The sequence below is a fragment of the Palaemon carinicauda genome, unplaced genomic scaffold (assembly GCF_036898095.1).
Source record: "Palaemon carinicauda isolate YSFRI2023 unplaced genomic scaffold, ASM3689809v2 scaffold26, whole genome shotgun sequence".
Classification (NCBI taxonomy): Eukaryota; Metazoa; Arthropoda; class Malacostraca; order Decapoda; family Palaemonidae; genus Palaemon; species Palaemon carinicauda.
Window position 1 is genome coordinate 470,047 of NW_027170247.1, and position 21,741 is coordinate 491,787.

The 21,741-nt window shown below is 47.2% G+C and overlaps 1 protein-coding gene across 2 annotated transcripts in view; it reads right to left on the reverse strand.

Annotated features, from left to right (window-relative positions):
* LOC137636252 (zinc finger protein 665-like) overlaps positions 1-21,741 on the reverse strand; it is a 197,232-nt gene that overhangs the window by 92,524 nt on the left and 82,967 nt on the right. For both annotated transcript variants that reach the window (XM_068368683.1, XM_068368684.1), the window contains one exon: positions 7,477-7,562. The gene's annotated coding sequence lies outside the window, so the exon portion shown is untranslated. Of the gene's footprint in view, positions 1-7,476; positions 7,563-21,741 lie in introns of those variants that run through there.

Genomic DNA, 21,741 nt, shown 5'->3' on the forward strand with positions numbered 1-21,741 from the left:
TCTCACCGCTTGTTTAGTCACTCAGTCTTTCCCTTATGGACACAAGGCTCCGGGAAGGTTATGCCAGCTATGACGGCTGCCGGTAGGAGACCCTTTTGCTGAAGGTTCTTCAGTCGTCCCTTGAACTGCCATCCACATTCCTGAAACTGGCAATGCTGGCAACAGATCTTGCGGCTGGATGGAAGCCTGAATGATGCATTCTCCCCTTCCATTTGAACCCTCATTCTGGAGGAAGGCAGTAAGTTCATATACTTACACCCTTGTTTATTGTAAACATACATTTAATAAGGCAGCCATTCACTCCATGCTTTTTCTCTCTCTGTCTGCTAGTGCCGCCAGGTGGGCCGGTGCCGTCAGGTACTTAGTCGGCGGCATGCCGACTGGCCCAGTGCCGCCAGGTACTACCCAGCCGGCGACATGCCAACTGGACTGTACCGCCAGGTGCTAGCCCTGCCGGCAACATACCGGCTGAACTACAGTATATGATTATACAGTAGCCAGTATATTTGCAGCATAGTATATACTGCAGATAGAAAACTATTATATATATTATACAGTAGTAATTTTCCAACATATCTTGTGTATCCTAGCACAGTCTTTTGCTGAGACCAATCCTATATTGAAAGAATAGAATTCCTTCCATACTCTGATTAGAAAAAATTAATAACTTACCCTACAATATCAAATAGTTTAGAGGGGTCAGTGGTAGTACACCTTTCTATCCCTAGAGGTTAGAACCCTTCTCCTTTGAGTTTTCCCGGATCAGTTAACTCTAAAGTCTTAATATTGGCGGGGAAGGTCACAACAATTGGCTGGGAGGGATACACAAGTATGTGTCTTTCCTAATTTCTAGTCCAGCCGACGACATGCCGGCCGGACTGTGCCGCCAGGTGCTGGACATGCCTCCTGAACTATAATATATGATTATACAGTAGCCAGTATATTTGCAGTATAGTATATACTGCAGACAGAGAACTATAGTATTTATTATACAGTAGTTATTTTCCAACATACCTTGCGTACCCTTGTTCAGTCTTTTGCTGAGACCGGTCCTATATTGAAATATAATTCCTTCAATACTCTGATTAGAATCAGTTAATACTTGCCCCACAATATTAAGCAATTAAGAAATGTCAGTGGCAGTGCACACTTTTCTATCCCTAGAGGTTAGAACCCTTCTCTTTTGAGTTTCCCGGATAAAGGAAACTATATCCTTAATATTAGGGGGAGGTCACAGCAATTGGCTGGAAGGGATACACAAGTATGTGTCTTTCCCAATCTCTTTCTAGCTTACTATCCTAAGCTATAATGGTTAAAATATTAATTTTTGCTTATCTGTTTATCATGTGAGATAAACAATCGCATCCTCATTTAATTTTCCTTTCTTTACAGGAGGAACCCCAGATGAAATGTGATGCGATCTTCTGCAACCATAGGAGTAAGAACCTCTATGGTCACAAAGCATGCAGGTCTCATGCTCCCAGCACCATCATTACCGAATCCCTGCAATATTTGGACCCCCAAGTCTGCAATATCTGCCGGGCCTTGGTGACCGAAGGTTTCGACGACCCCAAGTCAACGGAGTCGAGGGATGCGGCATGTGAAAAGCTGTGCATGTGGGTAAGAGGGTTCTAAAAGAACTCTCCGGGACCATACCTACCTAACGATAGGATGCGTAGCTTACTGTTCCCGAAAGCGGGTAGTGAAATGGTTGTGCCCCAAGCACGACTCGGACCTCCCTGCGCCCAGATAGCCGTCGAGACAGATGTTAGGGAGGCATTACAAATTACAGTATGGACATCCACCAGGAGGTAAGGATGTCGGAAGTGCCTATGGACACTGAAAAGGATCTATTAAAGGATCATCCCAAGGAGGAGTCTACTCTACCTCTGGAAGATGATGATGATGTTGAGTCGGAGTTCCTTACGTCTGTGACGGCACCGGAGCTGTTACCCTCGACGTCTTCACCTTCTACCCCTCCATTGGACAACATGAGCCAGGCACTGGCCCATCTTACGGATTTAATGGAGAACATTCGTAAACGAGGCAAAGCAAGGGAAACAAAATTCAAGAGAGAGCTCCGTAAAGCTCCACTTATCGCCTCCCGAGGGTCATACAAATGACCCAGAGGCAAAGACCTCCCTACCTGCTCCAAAACCAATCCCAGGAGGTATGCGGAGTTTATGCCGATTTTGAACGGCAAACTCTACATCTCAAGAGAAGATTGGAGCTGTCCCCTTAGACGACATCCAGTTTTGGCCAAGCCTTAACGCTTACCCTGATTGCTTCATTCAATGAGTCTGAAGCATGAACCAACGTCAAAAGAGGAGACGGAACCGAAGGAGGTCATGGTTTTCGACCACGATAAGGCACAAGCTCTCTTATCAAGTAGCTTGAGAGAGGCGGGCTATTCAGTGTCGAAAGTGTCTGCCTTGAGCAAGAAACACCCTACCTTTCTTGCTCCTGCTTCAATGGTCTTCCCTTTTACGTTGAAGGCATTTAAATCTGTTGACAAGGCAGTGGAGGCAGGCAAACCATGCCCTGCACTAGAGGAGTGCAGGTCTCTGTCGTTAGCCCTGCCCATGCAGAAGAAGGAATAGAAGGAAGTCCACCTAACCTTCTCAGTAGGGAAACTGGACGCAGACATCGCTGGACGACGGTTTAGCGAGAACCTACCTAAACTTTCTTACTTTCTCTTGTGCAAGGAACAAGAGACGAAGGAGAGATTTGCGTCCTCTTTATCCCTACAAAACTGCATAGAGATGTGTGCAGGCCAACGAAGTACCCCAGACATGCTCATGGTCCTGGCCAAAATGGCTATGGCCACCTTAGTAAAGGACCTGTATGTTTTCATGAAGGCTAGGAGAGCCTGTAGAGAGTTTGTGTTTGCTGCCGCAACAGTGAAACATGAACCCAGGAAGCTGATATCTTCTAACATATGGAGTAAGGACCTCTTTCTGAATGAAGTAGTCAAAGAGGTAGTTGAGAAAGCCATCACAGGGAATAGAAACCTTCTCCAGAAGTGGGGTATCTCTTCAAAGAGGAAGTCTTCCCCAGATGTGGGTCCCCAACCTAAAAAGACGAAGAAGAAGTCTGGACTTTCCTCTCGGCCTGCTCAACAACATTCCACTGTTACTGTGACCGCCGTGCCCCAAGCAGGCGGCCGAGGAGGTAAACTCTCTGTTCAATCGAAGCAAGGAGATGCTTCCGGTAGGAGGGAGACTACAACGATTTCAGGATCGTTGGACCTTTGATCCTTGGGCACACGGCCTAATCAAGATTGGACTAGGATGGAAACGGAACAAGTCTCCACCATCATTTCCTCAATTCTTTCAACACTACAACCCTGTATTAGAAGAAGATACCCTATAGCTCTTGTGCATACAGGTTATAAGGAAAGCAAAGTCCATCAAATTCCAGGGAAGGCTGTGTTGTGTTCCCAAGAAGGACTCAGAAAAACTCAGAGTCATTCTGGATTTCTCGCTACTCAACAAGTTCATAAAAAATGGCAAGTTCAGGATGTTAATCCTTCAACACATAAGAACCCTGTTACAAAAAGGGGCGTTCACAGTCTTGAGAGACCTGACAGATGCCTATTGGCACCTTCTAGTCAGTGGCCCCTCTCCTACCCAGGATTCAAGTTATAGAAGATAAGGTATGTTCTAAGAGCCATACCCTTCGGGATAAACATAGTCCCAAGTATCTTCATGAAACTTTCTGACACAGTCGTGCAACAACTATGCCTAGAAGCTGTTCAGGTAGCAGAGTACCTGGACGACTGGCTGGTGCGGGCAGCATCCGAAACGGCTTGTCTGCAAGCATCCAAAGAAGTAACCCAGTTCCTGGAACATCTAGGGTGCAAAATCAACTTCAAGAAGTCTCAACTTTCTCCAGCTCAAAGGTTTCAATGGCTGAAAAACCATTGGAACCTGAGGTCAAATGTACATAATCTCTCCATTCCCTCAGGGAAGAGGAAGGATATCGCAAGGTCTGTCAAGAGACTACTATAATCCGACAGGATTTCAAGACGCCAACAGGAAAGAGTACCGGCTCTCTCCAGTTCGTAGCATTAACAGACCCAGTGCTAAGAACACAGCTGAAAGATGCGTCAGGAGTCTGCAGAAGATACGCATCAAACGTTCTAAGAGATCTAAAATGACTGATACCGGCCTTACTTCGATCACTTCTCAACCCGTGGTCGAAGGCCAAGAGTCTAATGAGGACCGTGCCCTTGCAACCACCTCTGCCGTCGATGATCATCCACATGGATGCCTCGACGGAAGAATGGGGAGTTCACTCCCATCAAAAGAAGGTCCAAAGGACTTGGTCATCTATGTTCAAGGCCTTTCTCTTCAACGTTTTGGAAGCCATGGCAGTCCTCTTGACGTGGGGAAAACTCTCCCCTCGCAGATCTGTCCTCATCAGGCTGATCTTGGACAGCGAAGTGATAGTGAGATGTCTGAACCGACAAGGCTTGAGATCGTCCCATATAATCCATGTGATATTAGCCATCCTTTGTCTAGAGAGATGGCACCTATCAGCAGTTCACTTACAAAGGATCCGCAATGTGACAGCGGATGCTCTATTCAGGCTCAAGCCGATAGAGTCAGAATGGTCCACAGACCATTCTCTTCCATCTTGGAACAAGTCCCGGAACTGCAGATCGACCTCTTCGCGACGAGCGACCTCAAGAAACTACCTAGATATCTAGCCCAATACAAGGACCCTCTAGAGGAGATAACGGACGCCATGTCCCTAGTTTGGATCGAATGGACTCAGAATTTCCTGTTCCTTCCATCCAATCTCCTGCTGAAGGTCCTCAACAAGCTGAGATCCTTCCAAGGAACAGCAGCTCCAGTGGCCCCCAAGTGGCCCAAGAGCAACTGGTTCCCTCTAATGATGGAACTGAGGCTGAGGCTGGTCCTTGTACCGAACCCAGCACTATCTCAATGGGTTCAGAAGTCAACTGTCTTCGCTTCATCACAGAGAACCCAAAACCTTCATTTCATGATTTTCTCACCCTAGTGGTTAAGAAAAGATTTGGGATATCAAAAGGCAGTATAGACTTCTTAGAAGAATACAAGTCTAAGTCAACTAGAAGACAATGTGAATCGTCTTGGAAAAAGTGGGTTGCTTTTGTTAAAGCAAAAAGAACAAAAGAGATTTCAATAGACTTCTGTCTGTCCTTCTTTATCCACCTTCATAATCAAGGTCTGGCAGCTAACACGATAACTACGTGTAAGTCAGCCTTGACTAGACCTCTTCTATATGCCTTCCAAGTGGATCATCTGGCGAATGAAATCTTTAATAAGATTCCGAAGGCATGTGCTAGGCTTAGGCCTGCAGCTCCTCCGAAGCCCATTTCATGGACTCTGGACAAGGTCTTACATTATGCCTCATCTGTGAACAATGAAGATCGTTCTCTCAAGGATCTAACCCAGAAAATTATTTTCCTGTTTGCTATAGCCTCAGGGGCTAGAGTTAGTGAAATAGTAGCCCTCTCAAGAAATCAGGGCCACATTCAGTTCACAGAAGTGGGAGAACTGAATCTCTTTCCTGATCCAGCCTTTCGCGCCAAGAACGAGCTACCCACTAAGAGATTAGGTCCCTGGAGAATCTGCCCTCTGAAGGAAGATGTCTCTCTATGCCAAGTAGTGTCTAAAGGTCTATCTTCGTAGAACTTCAGACTTCAAGGGAGGACAGCTCTTCAGTGGAGAAACTTCAGGATCAAACTTATCCCTAAAATAACTGAGGGTGAAACTCACCTACTTTATTCGCAGAGCGGATCCTGACAGTACACCTGCAGGTCATGATCCAAGAAAAATTGCTTCATCACTGAACTTTTTTCAGTATATGGACTTTGAGCGTCTTCGCTCATATAATGGATGGAAATCATCCAGAGTATTCTACAAACACTACGCTAAGCAAGTCCACGAACTGAAGCATTATGTGGTGGCAGCAGGTAGTGTATTAAAACCTGTTATCTAGTGCTGCGATGAACAGTTAATTGATTGGGACTATCAATTAAAGGGAAAAGGTGTTGACACTTCCGGTGTGATACCTTTTAAGTGAGTGTCACCATGGTGACACTAAGCCTGTTCAAAATCTCAGGTGTGGAATTGTACAAATAACACTTGTGCCGTGTGTACATAGTACACAGTGTTGATAGTATACAACATTTACAGAAATTATATTGGGAAAATTTATCCAAATTTTTCAATTTTAGAGTGGCATTCATCATTTCTCCCCTTTCAGGGAGAAAAATATTTTCTGTATACGGTGTATAATTCCCTTAACACGTTACACTCGTTACACTTGTTAATTCCAATTGGCTATTTATTCAAAATAAATGTATATTAGAGTGTAATTGCATCCTATTTTGCCCTGCAATTAGCACATTAAATATGCCAGAGTTCTCTTACTTATTCATTTAGGTAAACCTCATATTATTGTATGCTTACAAACAATGGATATAGTTGACACTGATATTGTTCCGACAATATTTACAAACCGTGAGACAGTTTGTATATCTGGTGGATACTTATGTTTGTTCATAAAATATATGCAAACCTTGAGACCCCTTTTCTACTGTCTAGTATGACTCTACCCTGCAGGGGGCAGGAAGCACTAGCATTGTCTATGATTAATGGTAATGACGGATAACGGTAACGTCATTTGTCTCAATGGTCCAGATGACCATAGAAAAAATTGTCCCAAGGTTAAAGCACCTAGGAAAACCCACAGATATAGTACTTTCTAGTAATTCTCTGGTAAACTTCCATCAGGACAACTTGGCTTGAGCCCAAAAAACGTATTCTGAGCAAAGCAAAAAATCTATTTTTGGGTGGGATAGCCATGTCGTCCTGATGGACCCGCCCTCCTTTTCTATAGAAAAGGCCTTGGCAGGATCCCTCCCAAAATTACTATATCTGTAGCACCATGCTCAATGCTACAAGGAATGAGCGCCATCTTGGATACTGCGCCATATAGATACTCAATAGTAGTATGGGAGGAAGGGTAACCTTGATAACGGCTCCCCTTCTATTTTGCCACTCTTCACCCTCAAAGTGAAAACGCTATTCGGGGTAAAGATTGCTGTGTCGTATCAAGATATGCGTCCCCTGATAGATGCGATATCCTTAAGAGAAACTTTATGGATATTCGCGCCAGGAGTTAGAATTCTGGAGACCTAAAGACTAATTCTCTGGGAATATCACTGTAGCCAAATATGCCTTGGAAAGCTCCCTATAGGAACCTTCTATCAGGACGACATGGCTATCTCACCCAAAAATAGATTTTTTGCTTCGCTCAAAATTCATTTTGTATTCCTGTTACGCAACAATTTAACATTTAACCTGGTAGTGGCATGTTTTTCATTGGCTGGAATCCTATTACAGACACAAAAAAAGCTGAGGGCTATGTGAAACAGAATTAAATTCAATGTTTTGTTAAGTGAATGATACAGTGCTTGCTCACCGTTCTTCTTACGAACAAACACCACCGCTCATCAATCTTATATAGCTCCCGGTTCATTTAAAATGTCAGTTTTTATTTGTAGACACCTGTAATAAAAGAAAATAATTAAAGTAATAGGCACAACTCGCAGGGTACTCATTAAATAATGGTGATCCTAATGCTCGAGTAGAACGAGCTATAACTTTTCCCCTCAAAGTAAGTGTTAGCTACTAATTAAAGTTGAAAGTTTGGTCTTTTACCTCGATCTCAGTTATTGTTATATCTTTGCAATCTAGTACAGCTTTGAAAAAAAAATTTTGAATGAAAACAAAATAATGAAATTGAATCGTTCTCCTGTTACTCTTCTTAAAATATTTCATTTTAATTGCTAATTACTTCTCTTGTGGTTTATCTATTTCCTCATTGGGCTATTTTCCTTGTTGGAGCCCTTGGGCTTATAGCATGCTACTTTTTCAACTAGGTTTGTTGCTTAGCAAGTAATAATAATAATAATAATAATAATAATAATAATAATAATAACAATAATAATAATAATAATAATAATAATAATAATAATAATAAAGGATTAAGCTTGTCATTCTTTAGGAATAACTAAGCTAGGGGTTTCCACAGTTATCTTCGTCAAAATCGTTCAAAACAACATAAAATACATTATGCACAAGTCTTATCGTCTCCATACCTGTTATTATACTTTTTTATAATTCAAACATGACAACTTCGGAGGTAATTTGTATTTTTCCTAATGATACAAACTTAAGCAAATTTAATAGGGGTATTACTTTCGGCGAAGCTGAAAGAATGAGCCATTTAAATTTAGCGAGAGTTAACTACCCATCCCGATAGTTAGCAGGGGTAGGGAGGGGTAGCTTGCTATCCCTCCCACTCACACACCTGTGATTGTGCGCACACTGCTTGGAGGTAAGACTTCAAAGGGATCAGGGTTGGCGGGCAACTATGTTTAAAACACTAAGGTTTGTATCGTTAGGAAAAATACATATTACCTCCAAATTTCTCATTTGTTCTGTAACTGGAAAACAAACCATGCTCTTTAATAGGGGTGACTCATCCATTAGGAGGGTGGATGTCTCTGCAAATCTGGCTTTTTGGCCTTACATGAGGTACTCCCTATTGTGCAGAAATTAGAGCAACAATAAGGAGATCCTAAAACCACGCTTAACCTGATAAGCATGGTCTGCGGCCTACGCAAGCTGTGTGGTGAGGAACTAGCGATGCGACTGTCAAGGTAAAGGTTATTCTGAGACTTGCAGGGAATAACTGAGGATACCGAGACCTTCTCAATACCACCTCGCCAGAGTAAGGGGGCGCAACAGTATTGCAAAAATACCTGGGTACACAAGGGAGCAATGGTTTACCTGCAGAGGTTTGAGGTCAGCTTGTGCAGAGGACCCAGGATGCTGATTTTCCCAAGAGAGGGGAGGATAAAGAAAGGGATTGAGCCAGAGTTTCCCTTTCCTTCACTCACACTAAAACCCGGGTACCAATGCCCTCAACATTCTCCTACTTGTCCATTAAGGAGCCTGAGGTACTAAACCAGCAGTTGTGCATCCATCACAGGACCGATAGAAAACGTATCAAGGTTTCTGTGTGTCGCGCCTTGCAGGTAGTGGGTGATGAACGTAGTTTGGCATTTTTCACATGCCCACTTGCAATACCTGTGTCACAGAGTAGGCCGGCCACAGACGTAGCTACGCCCCTGACATAGTGGGGTCTGGGACGACGTGCTGGAGGAGGGTCGATATTCAAAGCAAGGTCAGTGACCCTGCGAATCCATGCAGAGATTGTGCATCCCGTGATCCTCTTCTTGTTTCTGCCCGTGCTGACAATCAGTGAGGGCGCTCTGCTCTGAGCTGCTACTGACCACTTGAGGTAGTGCCTCAAACATCTTACTGGGCATAGTAATAGATGACTGGGTCGACATATGATTGGGTCGACCTAGATTCTGAGTCTATGCAACAAGCTCAGGGACGAAGCTGAAGCTTACCTCTACCCACTGTCTTGAATGGGTGACGTCAGATGAAAGACCATGAAGTTCGCTAACTCGTTTGGCTGGAGCCAAGGTGCGTGTCGTATTGGTTCATACGGGAATCCTTCTAGGAACCAAAGAACTCGAACCACGTTCCATGGGGGAAGTCTCACTTCTGACTGAAGACAGGTAAGTTTACAATTACGTATGAGGATGGAAGCTCTAAAGATGAGAAAATGCCCATTCCTTTCAGTTTAAAGGCGAGACTCAAGGTTGAACGATAGCCCTTAACTGTTGAAACCGAAATATGAATTTCCTTCCACAATACACAAGAAATTCCACTGTTCCGCGGCACTAACCACAGAAGACGTTCCACTTTGCCTGGTAGAATGCAGTTGATGACTTTCGCAGCCATCCAGGCATCCCCTTTTGCAACTTATTGCGAAAAAACCTCTCTAAGAGAGATGTTGGATAGTCTCCAGGCATGAAGGCATAGCAAAGCTACTGCCTTGTGGAAAAGTTAACATGTGGTTGTCTGAGTAGAATCGATTGTGTCATGGAGGAAGTTCTCTAAAGGGCTCAGTCAAGAGCAGCAGAAGGTCCAGGAACCATTCCGCGTGATGCCATAATGGAACTATGAGGGTCGTTGAAAGATTGACCAATGTTCTGGTCTTGTTGAGTACTCTTCTCATCAGACAAAATGGTGGGAATGCGTACATGTTGATGTTGTCCCACCGTTGTCGGAATACATCTTGCCAGAGAGCCTGAAGTTCAGGGCCGTTGCGAAAGTCTGGACTTTGTTGGCTACTAGATGATCCAAAGACCATTCGGAACCCACTATCTGCGATTCTCTGCTCAGATTGTCGGCGAGCACATTCCTCTTGCCGAGAATGAAGAGAGCTGATAGTGAGACCGAGTGAACTTTTGCCCATCTCATCTCAGTATCTCTACTGCTAGAAGGGATAGGGGCGGCTAAAAAGTAAAAGTATCTCCTTGCCCCTTAGTGTAAGCTACTACCGTGGTGTTGTCGCTCATCACCTACACTGAGTGAACTGCTAAGAACTGGTGGAACTCTTGAAAGGCCAGAAAAATGGCGTTCATCTCCAGTACTGTATATTCAGACTCTGACCTTCTTTTCGATGTGTCTGAAAACAGCATCAAATCAGGAGGGATGAGAAGACAAGACCCCCTTCAGCAGATTCTCGTCTGCCAGCCACCATTCGAGATACGTCTTTTCCTCTGATCCCAAGGGAATCAATGTGTCTGGGGAATCAAAAGCCTGATTCCAATTGGACTTCAGACGCCACTGAAGAGATTGAATCCAGAAGTGACCGATGGGAACTAGACGGGCCAAGGATGAGAGATGTCCGAGGAGACATAGCCCCTTCTGGGCTGGGAGATCTTGTTTCAGGAAAGACCTTGCTACTTTCCTCAGCCTTGCTATCCTGTCTGATGGGAAGGGTTTATGATGTTTAGTGTCTAATACCATGCCCGGGCATACCCGTCTTTGAGTGGAAAGCAGGGAAGACTTATCGAGATTACCATGATCCCCAGATCTTGGCAAAGTCTCAGAATTTTGTCTCGGTGCTAAGAAGGGTTGCCACCGAGTCTGCTAGGATTAGCCAGTCGTCCAGGTAATGAAGGAGACAGATGTCAAACCTGTGAGCCCAAGATGACACAGGGAAAACACTCCTGTGAAGACCTGAGTGCTGTGGAAAGGCCAAAACACAGCACCTTCAACTGGTATGACTTGTTGTTGATGTTGAGCTCAGATACTTCCTTGAAGATGGATAGATTGGGATCTGGAAGCATGTGTCCTTTAGATCCAGACAGTACTACATTGGATCCTTCTCTCTGGTTACGGTTCTTTCCCTTTGCCTACAGACACTGAATAGTCTGGTCTATTCTTTACAGATTCTCCTCTGTCCTCATACACCTGACAACACAGATTACCAAACAATTCTTCTTCACCTAAGGGTTAACTACTGCAATATAATTGTTCAGTGGCTACTTTCCTCTTAGTAAGGGTAGAAGAGACTCTAGCTATGGTAAGCAGCTCTTCTAGGACACTCCAAAATCCAACCATTGTTCTCTCATCTTGGGTAGTGCCGTAGCCTCTGTACCATGGTCGTCCACTGTCTTGGGTTAGAGTTCTCTTGCTTGAGGGCACACTCGGGCACACTGTTCTATCTAGTTGCTCTTACTCTTGTTTTGTTATATTTTTTATAGTTTATAGGAAATATTTATTTAATGTAGTTACTATTCATAAAATATTTTATTTTCCTTGTTTCCTTTCCTCACTGGGCTATTTTCCCTGTTGGGGCCCCTGGGCTTATAGCATCCTGCTTTTCCAACTAGGGTTGTAGCTTAGCATTTAATAATAATAATAATAATAATAATAATAATAATAATAATAATAATAATACACATGAAGTCTTGTGATCTTATCACTAGACTGACCGAGTATGCCGTCGCCATTCTGAACGTAGTCTGTATGACAAACCTGTACAGAGCTAAGAGATCAGTGACTGGTCTCCAGCCTCCAGACACCTTTTCCACATGAGAGAGTCATCTGAAGAAGCCAGGGGAACTGTCGAGGATCTCCTGGATAGGGCCTTTCTCCAACCAGGTCTGGACTTCGGCCCGAAGGGCCTGTCCCTTTGCTGATCCCGCTGCAAAGGAGCTCATAAACACTGGATTCTTGGTTAGTGGAGGGAGATATGAAAAGAACGAGACGCGATACCCCGAACAAATCTCGGTGATCGTCCAAGGTTCGGCCTTGAGCTGCATCCACCTGGTCCAACAGCTTAGTAGGCATCCCCCTATGGGTGGATAAGTAGGGAGATAACCTCTCCTAGCGTTTACGGTTTCTACCGCCACCTCTTTGAAGTTTTCCTCCACGATTGGACTTGTTGCCTTTCCCGTCCTTGACAGGAAAGGGCATCTAAGACACCTTCGTTTTCAAAACTTCTGCTGTTTTAACAGTTGATGGTTTCGTTGGGGTGGTCTCTAAAGCACTGTGGGCCGAGGTGTAAGGGCCCTAAAACGGATGAAATCCGTGTTAGACTTCCTCCACCTCTCCGCAGCCTGCTGAACGTCCCTTAGCTCGAAGAGGAAGAACCCATCCATGGCGGAGTTTCGGAGCCTAGCGATCCCTGGAGACGGAGGCAAAGGTCGGTAACCAGAGGAGACAGGATGGACAGTTTCTTCCGAAGAAAAAAAGACCGAGTAGTCGAAGAGGTGAAAAAACTCTTCCCACCAAACGATTTTGTACGAGCGTGGGATTAGCAGGCTGATCAACAGTAAGCCTCTGAAGAGGAGTTTTCATGGGAGACCCTTTACTGGAAAGGAAAACACTCGTTGTAGAGACGCGCCACGGACTTTGCTCTCCCCACAAAGGATGTTCGTCAGGAGAAGAAGCACAGACCTTGGCGGCGGAAGATGGAGAAGACGTAGTCACAAGAGCAGCTGGCAGGGCAGCACACGAGCTCTACGAAACCACAACGTTGACAACCTACAAAGGGTCGATGTTCGACACCGACGCTAATAAGTCGACAAGAAATACCACGAAAAACGCGGGGGCTCAACCACTACTGCTGATCGAGAGGCAGGACGGCGAATCGATAAATCTCGTGGCGAAGATTCATGAACCGCTGGATGTTTCAGAATGGTGTTAGTGAGAAGGAAGGTCTCCAAAGCCTTCCTAGTACGACGATGAGAGATCGTTAACCACCCTACCTTCCCGGCGGCCATATCCCCTGCAGCCTTTGGTGGCTGCAGTTGGAGATCCTCTTAGCATGAGGATGTGACGGCTGCTAACGCGTTGGAGAGCGTCAGGAAACCTCCTGCTCAAGACGCTACGGTGATTGCCAACGTGAAGACCGATAACTTGATGACAGACAAGAGGGAGAGTCTTTCTGTGTTGAAGAGCGATACCGAATGACGCGGGATCGCTCGTTACTGCTGCACGAGAGGCAGGTCGGCGTGACGACGATCCTTGAGTAGGCGACTAACATGTAGCCGAGTGTGAAGTCTGACAAATGAAAAATGATTCACGTTGAAGTGAATCACGAACAGGTGGGAGAACGCGTTCTGAAGGAGAGCGATGCTATGGTTTGGGAACTCTTAACGTTACAGCCGAATGCTGGTTCATTAAGTGACTGAAGAGCGATTCCCAAGACAGTGAAGGTCTAAGCTACGCATGTGGTTGCTGAGGTGAATGCTGTTGGCAAGACGATCAATGACAGACAGATGAATGCTAACGAGCATGCGATCGCCAACGAGCAGGAAATTTTCGAGGTAGTAGAAGTGCAGGCGATTCTCGAGTAGCAGAAGGTTGACAAGAAGTCAAACGCGTAAACGGTTCACGTGTAACCGAACGCTTAGGACGTGCATGAGTTGTCGAACGTAGACGAAGGTCAGGCGAATCACAAATTGATAGAACCGTCAGCGATTCACGCTCTGCCGGATGATGGAGAGACTGTCGAGCAGGTGAGCATTGGAAAGGCTGAGCGATTCACACCGTGAAGGGCGATTGCGTTCCGAAGGAGAGAGACGCGTTAGACTGAAATGCTCTGAGCAACAGCAGAACGCTGGCTTGTTAAGCAATGAGTGTCTAAGCGTCGACGAGCTACGAATCACTGGACGAGGAGATAGGCCAACGATTTCCGCACCGTCGGGCGTTTTATGCTCTGACGGTGATTGACACGTTTCGGTTACGAGAAGCGTGAGAACACTGTCTGGTATAAGATTGAAGAAGTTCCTGACGCTGACGAGTACGCGATTCTGAAAAGCTGGAACAGCAGGTGATTGTCAAGCTGCAAGTGGCTCATGCATAGCAGGCGATTCCCGAGAGGGAGATGGAAGAGCTGGAGGCTGTCAAACTGCAAGCGATTCTCGCGTAGCAGGCGATTTACGGGAGGTTGAAAGAGTTGTCAGATGTAGGCGATGGCTAGGCAATCCATGATCTGATGGGACGGTCGCGTTGAAGGTCGATAGTAAATCTAACGAGCAGGTGAACATCGAGCAGAAGCTTGACGAGATGGAGAACGCTGCTGATGAACTGTCGCTGGAGCTCAGGCAGAGAAATGTGACCCTCGTGAGGCGACACATATCGGGAGGAGATCGAGAACGATCCTTTGTAGGTGACGAATGAACCAAAGATTGTGAGGAGAAGCTGATGATAGAGGCCAAGGTAGGGAACCAAAAGAAGTAGGCTGTGCAGGATCCTCCGAAAAGGAAGACGAGGATGTGAGAAGCATCTCTTCGCTGACGGAGCAGGAGCGCCCTGAAGGCGATGAAGGGAGCAGAGCGAGAACTTCTGCCAGCAACACGACATTGAACAGCAACCAAAGGATCAGCAAGCTGACTGTCAACAGGTTTCCAAAGCGAAGTCTCTATGAGAGCCTCTTCACTAGAAATGGGACCCTTGCAGGAGAGACAAGAGATGATGAAAGGAAGTTTTCCCTCAGAAGGGAGAGAGCCCAACATCTGGGGAGGAAAACTTTCCCTCGGAAGGGAAAGAAACTAACCCCTGGAGGCAAACTCCCAGGCAGCGCTCTTTGCTTCCCATCTACAAGCCTTGTCCTAGTTGAAGGTCTGCATCGAGCGATACCAGAGAAAACATAGTCAGAGCTAGTTCCTCAAGGTTAGCGTGATGATCAGGAGTTGCCGCAAGTGCCGGGGAACAGGTAAGTGATGGTATATTGACAGCAGACTTCCCCGGGACAAAAGGCACTGCTTTCTACTTCGGCTATCATAGCCGAACGAAGAAGAACGGCATCGCTAAGTGAGGAAAAGTAAAACAAATAATGTAAAAGAAAAAAAGAAAAAATCCCTTGAGAGGAGCACCTAGTCCACGGACGGGAAAAGCATCCACCAAGAGAAAAGACACAATATAAGGACTGCACACTCCCTTCCCCGGCCGACATCGACAGGAGGAGAGCGGCAGCGTAAAACTGCAACAAAATGACAAATTCATAGGTAATTTGTATTTTACCTAACAATACAAACTTTAGCTATTTAATATGGGTAATTACTTTCGGCGTAGCTGAAATGACGAGCCATTAGAATCTTAACAAGGGATTACTACCCCACCGCTAGTTAGTGGGGGGGTAGGGGGGGTAGCTTGCTACCTCCTCCCCTCACGCACACCTGAGATTGAGTTCACTTTGCTTAGAGGTAGGACTTCACGGGGATAGGGCTGGCGGCCAAGTTTGATTAAATAGCTAAGGTTTGTATAGTTAGGAAAAATACAAATTACCTGCGAATTTGTCATTTGTTCCATAACTGAAATACAAACCACGCTATTTAATATGGGTGACTCACCTCATAGGAAGGGTGGTGTTCCGGCCAGTACTGGCTTTTGGCTTTGCCCGGCGACTCAGTATCTGAGTGTGTCAGCACTCAACAATAAGGAGTCCCTGCACCTCGCTAGAACTTTGCTGTGCAAGGGCTGCTACCAACGTAAGCTGTGCGTGAAGGTATGAAGCGTGACCCGTCCTAGGTAGTTGACCTGAAGTCCTTTAGATGGAAAACTTTAGGCTAGAACTCTCCCAATACCACCTCGTCAGGTTATGGGGACGTGACAGTATTAACTTAATACTAGGAGCACAAGGAAACATGGTTTACCTGCAGTCGTTCGAGGTCAGCTGTGCAGAGAACCCAGGATGCTGCTTTCCCCAAGAGAGGGGAGGATGAAGAAAAGAATAAGGGCCAGACAAACCTTTTCATTCATGCAGACTAAGACCGGGTAACAATGCCCTCAACCTTCTGCTACTTGTCCATTAAGAAGCCTGAAGTTTTAAACCAGCTGTTGTGCAGCCATCACAGGGCCGATAGAGAACGTATCGAGCCTCCTGTGTGTCACGGCTTGCAGGTAGTGGGTTGTGAAGGTCGTCTGGCGCTTTCACATTCCCGCTTGTAGAACCTGCATCACTGAAAAAGTTTTTCTTGAAGGCCAAGGACGTAGCTCTAAGGCGACATGATGGAGGAGGGTCAGGATTCAGGGACAGATGGATCACCATACGAATCCAAGCCGAGATGGTATTCTTGGTGACCCTCCTCTTTGTTCTCCCAGTGCTCACAAACAAAGCTTGCACTTGGGGACGAACTGCAGCTGTTCTTTTGAGATATAACCTCAGACTCCTTACTGGACACAGTAGGGGATGGTCTGGGTCATCTGTTACAGAACGAAGACTCAAAATCCGGAAAGAGTCGAATCGAGGGTCCGGCACTCCCGGAATCTGTGTTTTAGCAACAAACTCAGAGACGAATCTGAACGTTACCTCCCCCCATCCCCTTGCATGGGCGATGTCATACGAGAAACCATGAAGTTCACTGACTCGCTTGGCCAAGGCCAAAGCTAGTAGGAACACTGCCTTCCAAGTTAGGTGGTGATCTGAAGCCTGGCGTAATAGTTCGTAGGGAGGTCTCTTCAGAGACCTGAGAACTCGAACCATATTCCATGGAGGAGGTCTCACTTCAGACTGAGGGCAGGTAAGATCATATCTTCGTCTGAGTAGGGAAAGTTCCAGCGAGGGAAAAATATCCACTCCTTTGAGCCTGAAGGCTAGACTAAAGGCTGAGCGATAGCCTTTCATTGCCGAGACTGAAAGACGCATTCTTCCCGCAAATATACGAAGAACTCCGCTATTGCTGGAATAGTGGTATTGCCACTTTGCCTGGTAGACCCCTGCGAATGATCTACCCAGGTGTCCAGACACCTGCGGAAGGTCCGGAAACCATTCTGCGTGATGAGCCATGAAAGGGTCATCGAGAGGTTGACCGAAATTCTGGTCTTGTTGAGCATCCTCCTCCTCAGACAGAACGCGGGAAAAGCGTACTCGTCGGTGCTGTCCCCCCATTGTTGGAAGGCATCTTGCCAGAGTGCCTTGGGATCTGGGACTGGGGGGCAATACAGCGGGAGCTTGAAGGTCAGCGCTGTAGCGAATCGATCCACAGTCGGGTAACCCCACAAAGTCAGGACTTTGTTGGCTACTGGATGATCCGAGGACCACCCAGTACTCATTATCTGAGAAGCTCTGCTTCGACCGTCGGCGAGCACATTCCCTTTGTCTGGAATGAAGCGAGCCGATAGAGGAATCGAGTGGACTTCGGTCTATCTCAGTATCTCTACTGAGAGATGGGATAGCTGCTTTGAAAAGTTACCTACTTGCTTGTTGATGTAAGCCACTACTGTGGTGAAGTAGCTCATTACACCACAGAGTGATCTGCCAGGAAGACGGCCCTCATCTCTAGCTGATTTATATGGAGGCAGTTTTCCGATTCTGACCACAGGCCTGAGGTCCTGTGGTACAGAACATGGGCCCCCCCTTCCTTTGAGGTGTCCGAAAACAGCATCCAAACCGGAGGAAGGAACGAGAAGATCCATTTTCCTTCGTAGGTTCTCGCCTGTCACCCACCACTGTCGATTCTTCCGTTCCGCAGGATCCATAGGGATCATGGTGTCCGGGGAATCGCAGCATTGATTCCATTAGGACCTGAGTCGCCCCTGGAGAGACCTCATCCTGAGGCGACCATAGAGAACTAGACAAGCCAAGGGTGAAAGGTGACCGAGGAGACGTAACCACGATTAGGTTGGAAGCTCTTCTCGTCTGAGGAAAGGGATTGCGACTCTTCTCAGCCTTGCTATCCTGTCTTCTGATGGAAAGGCGTTATGGAGATTGGTGTCTATAATCATGCCTAGGTGAACCAGTCATTGATTGGGCAGCAGAGCGGACTTCCCGAGACTTACCATGATCCTTAGATCCTGGCAAAGTCGTAAAAGTTTGTCTCAGTGTCAAAGAGGGAATGACTCTGAGTCTGCTAGGATCAGGCAGTCATCCAGATAATGGAGGAGACGGAAGCCAATCCTGAGTGCCCATGATGAAATTAGGGTGAACAGTCCGGTGAAACCCTGTGGTGTTGTGGAGAGACCAAAACACAGCACCTTGAACTAGTACTCCTTGTTGTCTATGCTGAATCCTAACTACTTCCTTGAAGACGTATGGACTGGGATCTGGAAGTACACGGCCTCCAGGTCCAGAATACACAAGAAGTCTTGTGGTTTACTGCCAGACTGACTGTGTCTGCGGTCTCCATGCTGACCGAAGTATGCTTTAATCTGGACCTCTGCCCACAGAGTTCGCCCCTTTGCTGATCCCATGACAAGGGTATTAAATGACACCGGATTCGTCCTCAGGGCAGGTAGAGATATTGTGAACAGGACGCGATATCCAAACTGATTACGGAAATCGTCCAGGAAAGAGCCCTGCGTTGCTGCAACCTGTCTGTGCAACCTTATAGGTATCCCGCCGCTGGCAGACATGCAGTGAAACTGCCAATCCTAGCGTTTGCGGCCTCGGTTGCTCGTTCTAGGATTCTTCCCTCCCCTGGGGGACTTCTTGCCTTTCTTGTCCTTGACCGGAAAGGGCTTAGACCCCACTGTCTTAGCTTCCTTTGACTTGGTATGACGTGGCTGCTGAGGTGCTGGTTTATAGGGCTTGAATATCAAAGCCCAATATAGGAGAGAGTCTCGGTGACTTCCTACACCTCTCCGTCGCCTGCTTCATGTCCTTAGACTCAAACAGGTTCGTTCCCAGAAAGAATGTCTGAGCCCGAAGATTTGGTGCTAGAGGACTCCCGGTATTTTCTTAAGAGTCCTTGACTCCTTCCCAGGAGGGATGCAGGACTCTCACCACGACGGAGGCAGGCTCTTCTCCACCTTTATTCGAGAAAACTTTATCACGCTAGGTGGGGTTTCCCTCAATGGTGTGATTGGTTAACGTCTCACCTCCCGTGACTCTCCTGAGGGCGGGGAAACTTCGTCCGAAGGTGAGAGAGAAAAGTCTGAAGGGGGAGAATTCCTGCCTCGAAGACTTAAGAGGAGACAGCTACGTCCTCGGAGAAGTTACCTCGTCGGAACTCCTCTTTTCCTCTTCGGGGGAGTGGTTGCAGCCAAGGATTTGTGGCTACACTCAGAGAGAACAGCTTGAAAGCCTGTGCTACTGCTCTGATTAGAGCTCAAAACCAGGCTGCCGGCTGACGGTTGCGCTGTCAGACACTCCCTCTGGAGGGAAAGTTGCCTGTAAAAAAGATAAGGACGACATGTCCCTGGACCTTTCTGGAACCTTCCCCCCTACCGTCAAGCACGCTGTTCTGTGCTGGGGGGGGGATGTGGCAATGGCGCCCCTACCGCGCATTGTCTGTCAGCCTCTCGCGCGGTGGAGGATATTGGCGACTGCGCTAGCAAGCGCGCTGGCACTCGCGCTATGGGAAATACCCGGGGTCGCGCGCGAGAGACCGTTGAAACGCTCGTGCGCGGGCGAGACTTCATAGGGTGCGCAGGAATCAGATTGACGTGCAGGATCAGAATGAAAAGCCCGTGCAGGATCAGAATGAAAAGCCCGTGCAGACCAGAATGTTGGCACGCGCGCAGCTATCAGCGCGCGCTCGTACGAGATTGTTAGCGCTTGGGAGCGTAGGAAGATCGACGGCGCTTGCGCGTGCAAGAAGATCGTCGGCGCTTGCGTGCGTAAGAAGATCATCAGCGCTTGCGCGGGAAACCATCAGTGCCTGCGCCCGGACGATCATTGGCGCTTACGCGCGTACGAAGATTGTCGGCGCTTGCGCGCGTACGAAGATCGTTGGCATAAGAAGATCGTCGGCGAGCACGCGCCCGCTAGGACGAAGGGTCAGCTGACAGGATGATCAGGAACTGGGATGTGTCCTTAAAAAGGGCAGGCATCCCCTGATTGCATCAGACTCCAGAGCCAAAGTCCTTCGTTGCAGTGTAAGGTTGACCTGGAAGATCGGTAGGTCAGCTGGCAGGACGATCAACAATGGAAGTTCTGCTTGATACTCCGAGGAAGAGTCTCTATGAGAGACCTCTCCCGCGAACAGGAGAGGTGCCCTTCGTAGAAGAGACTAGGAGACACTCGCAGGCTGCAGACAGTCCCTGGAACAGGATGTCTCTGGATGGCAGTCTCAGGAACAGCAGGAACAGCAGGTGAGCGCTTGTGCGCAATTGTGCGCAGGAGAACGTTGGCGCGCAGGGGATACCTGGCGCTTAAGAAACTTACTCACAATGTGAGAAAGCCCATTTGCCCCGAAGGGACCGGTGCCCGTTGGATAACGGGGTGCGTGGGCGCCCACAGCGTCAGGAGCCAGGAACGGAGACGGCAGGTCAGCAGGTCTAGGAGATGGCGACCAATTCTGCGAGAGGTCCCGAACAGCAAGCTGGTCTAATCAGGAACAATCCTCCGAAGAGGAGTCTCTATGAGTGGCCTCTCTCGCGAACGAGAGAGGTGAACACTTCGTAGAAGAGACTTTTAAGACACTGGTGATGGTGCCCCTTAGGGCCGTTGGATCAGCAAGCTAACCTATAAGGAGCAATCCTCCGAAGAGGAGTCCTTATGAGTGGCCTCCCTCGCGAACGAGAGAGGTCACAAGACTGATCCTGCAGCTGCTCAGCCCCTTGAGCATAGCTGCAGGTGTGACCGCTCAGCCCCAAGAGCATAGCCACCTGAAGTTTCCATGCGCCCGGCCTTGCAACCGCTCAGCTCCTTGAGCATGGTTACAAGAGCGGTCGCTCAGCACCAAGAGCATAACTGCCAGAGGACCAAAAAAACCCCATCCAGGAATTATTAAGGTATGAGAAGTTCCCCCTCTGCAGGGGGAAGATCTCACACCTGGGAAGGGAACCTCCCTCGGAAGGGAAGTTACCCACCCCTGGAGGCGAACCTCCTTAGCATTCTAAGATGAACTGAAGAGCTGACAGTTGACACGGGAGAACTTCTAAGAAAGGGGATAACGCCCATGATGATGTCCTAGAGAGACGGCAGCGACAGAAGACTTCCCAGGCACAAACAGGACAGGTCTGCTTCGTTGGCACACTTTAGTCAAACGAAGAAAAACTGCATAGTTAACTGGGAAAATAAAATTAAATAATTATTTAACAGAAATTCTCCCAGGAAGAACTCCGAAGAGTGACCCCGAGGGAATAGCAAAAAATAAGAATTAGAAATTAAGTATGCGCCCTCCTCCCCCACTGACATTCACGGGAGAAGGGGGAGGGCGGAGAACTGTAACAAAAACAGAAGGGAAGTGTTCCCCACAGAGAAGCTGAAAAGTTGAAAAAAACAATTAGATTTCATTAAAAATAATTGAGACAAATAAACAGAATAGCAACCCAACCCACAACGGGAAAGAAGCTTCCTTAATAGTACGTAGTAATAGTAAGAGGTGAACGACCACGAGCAGAGAGAGAGACCCCGTAGTCT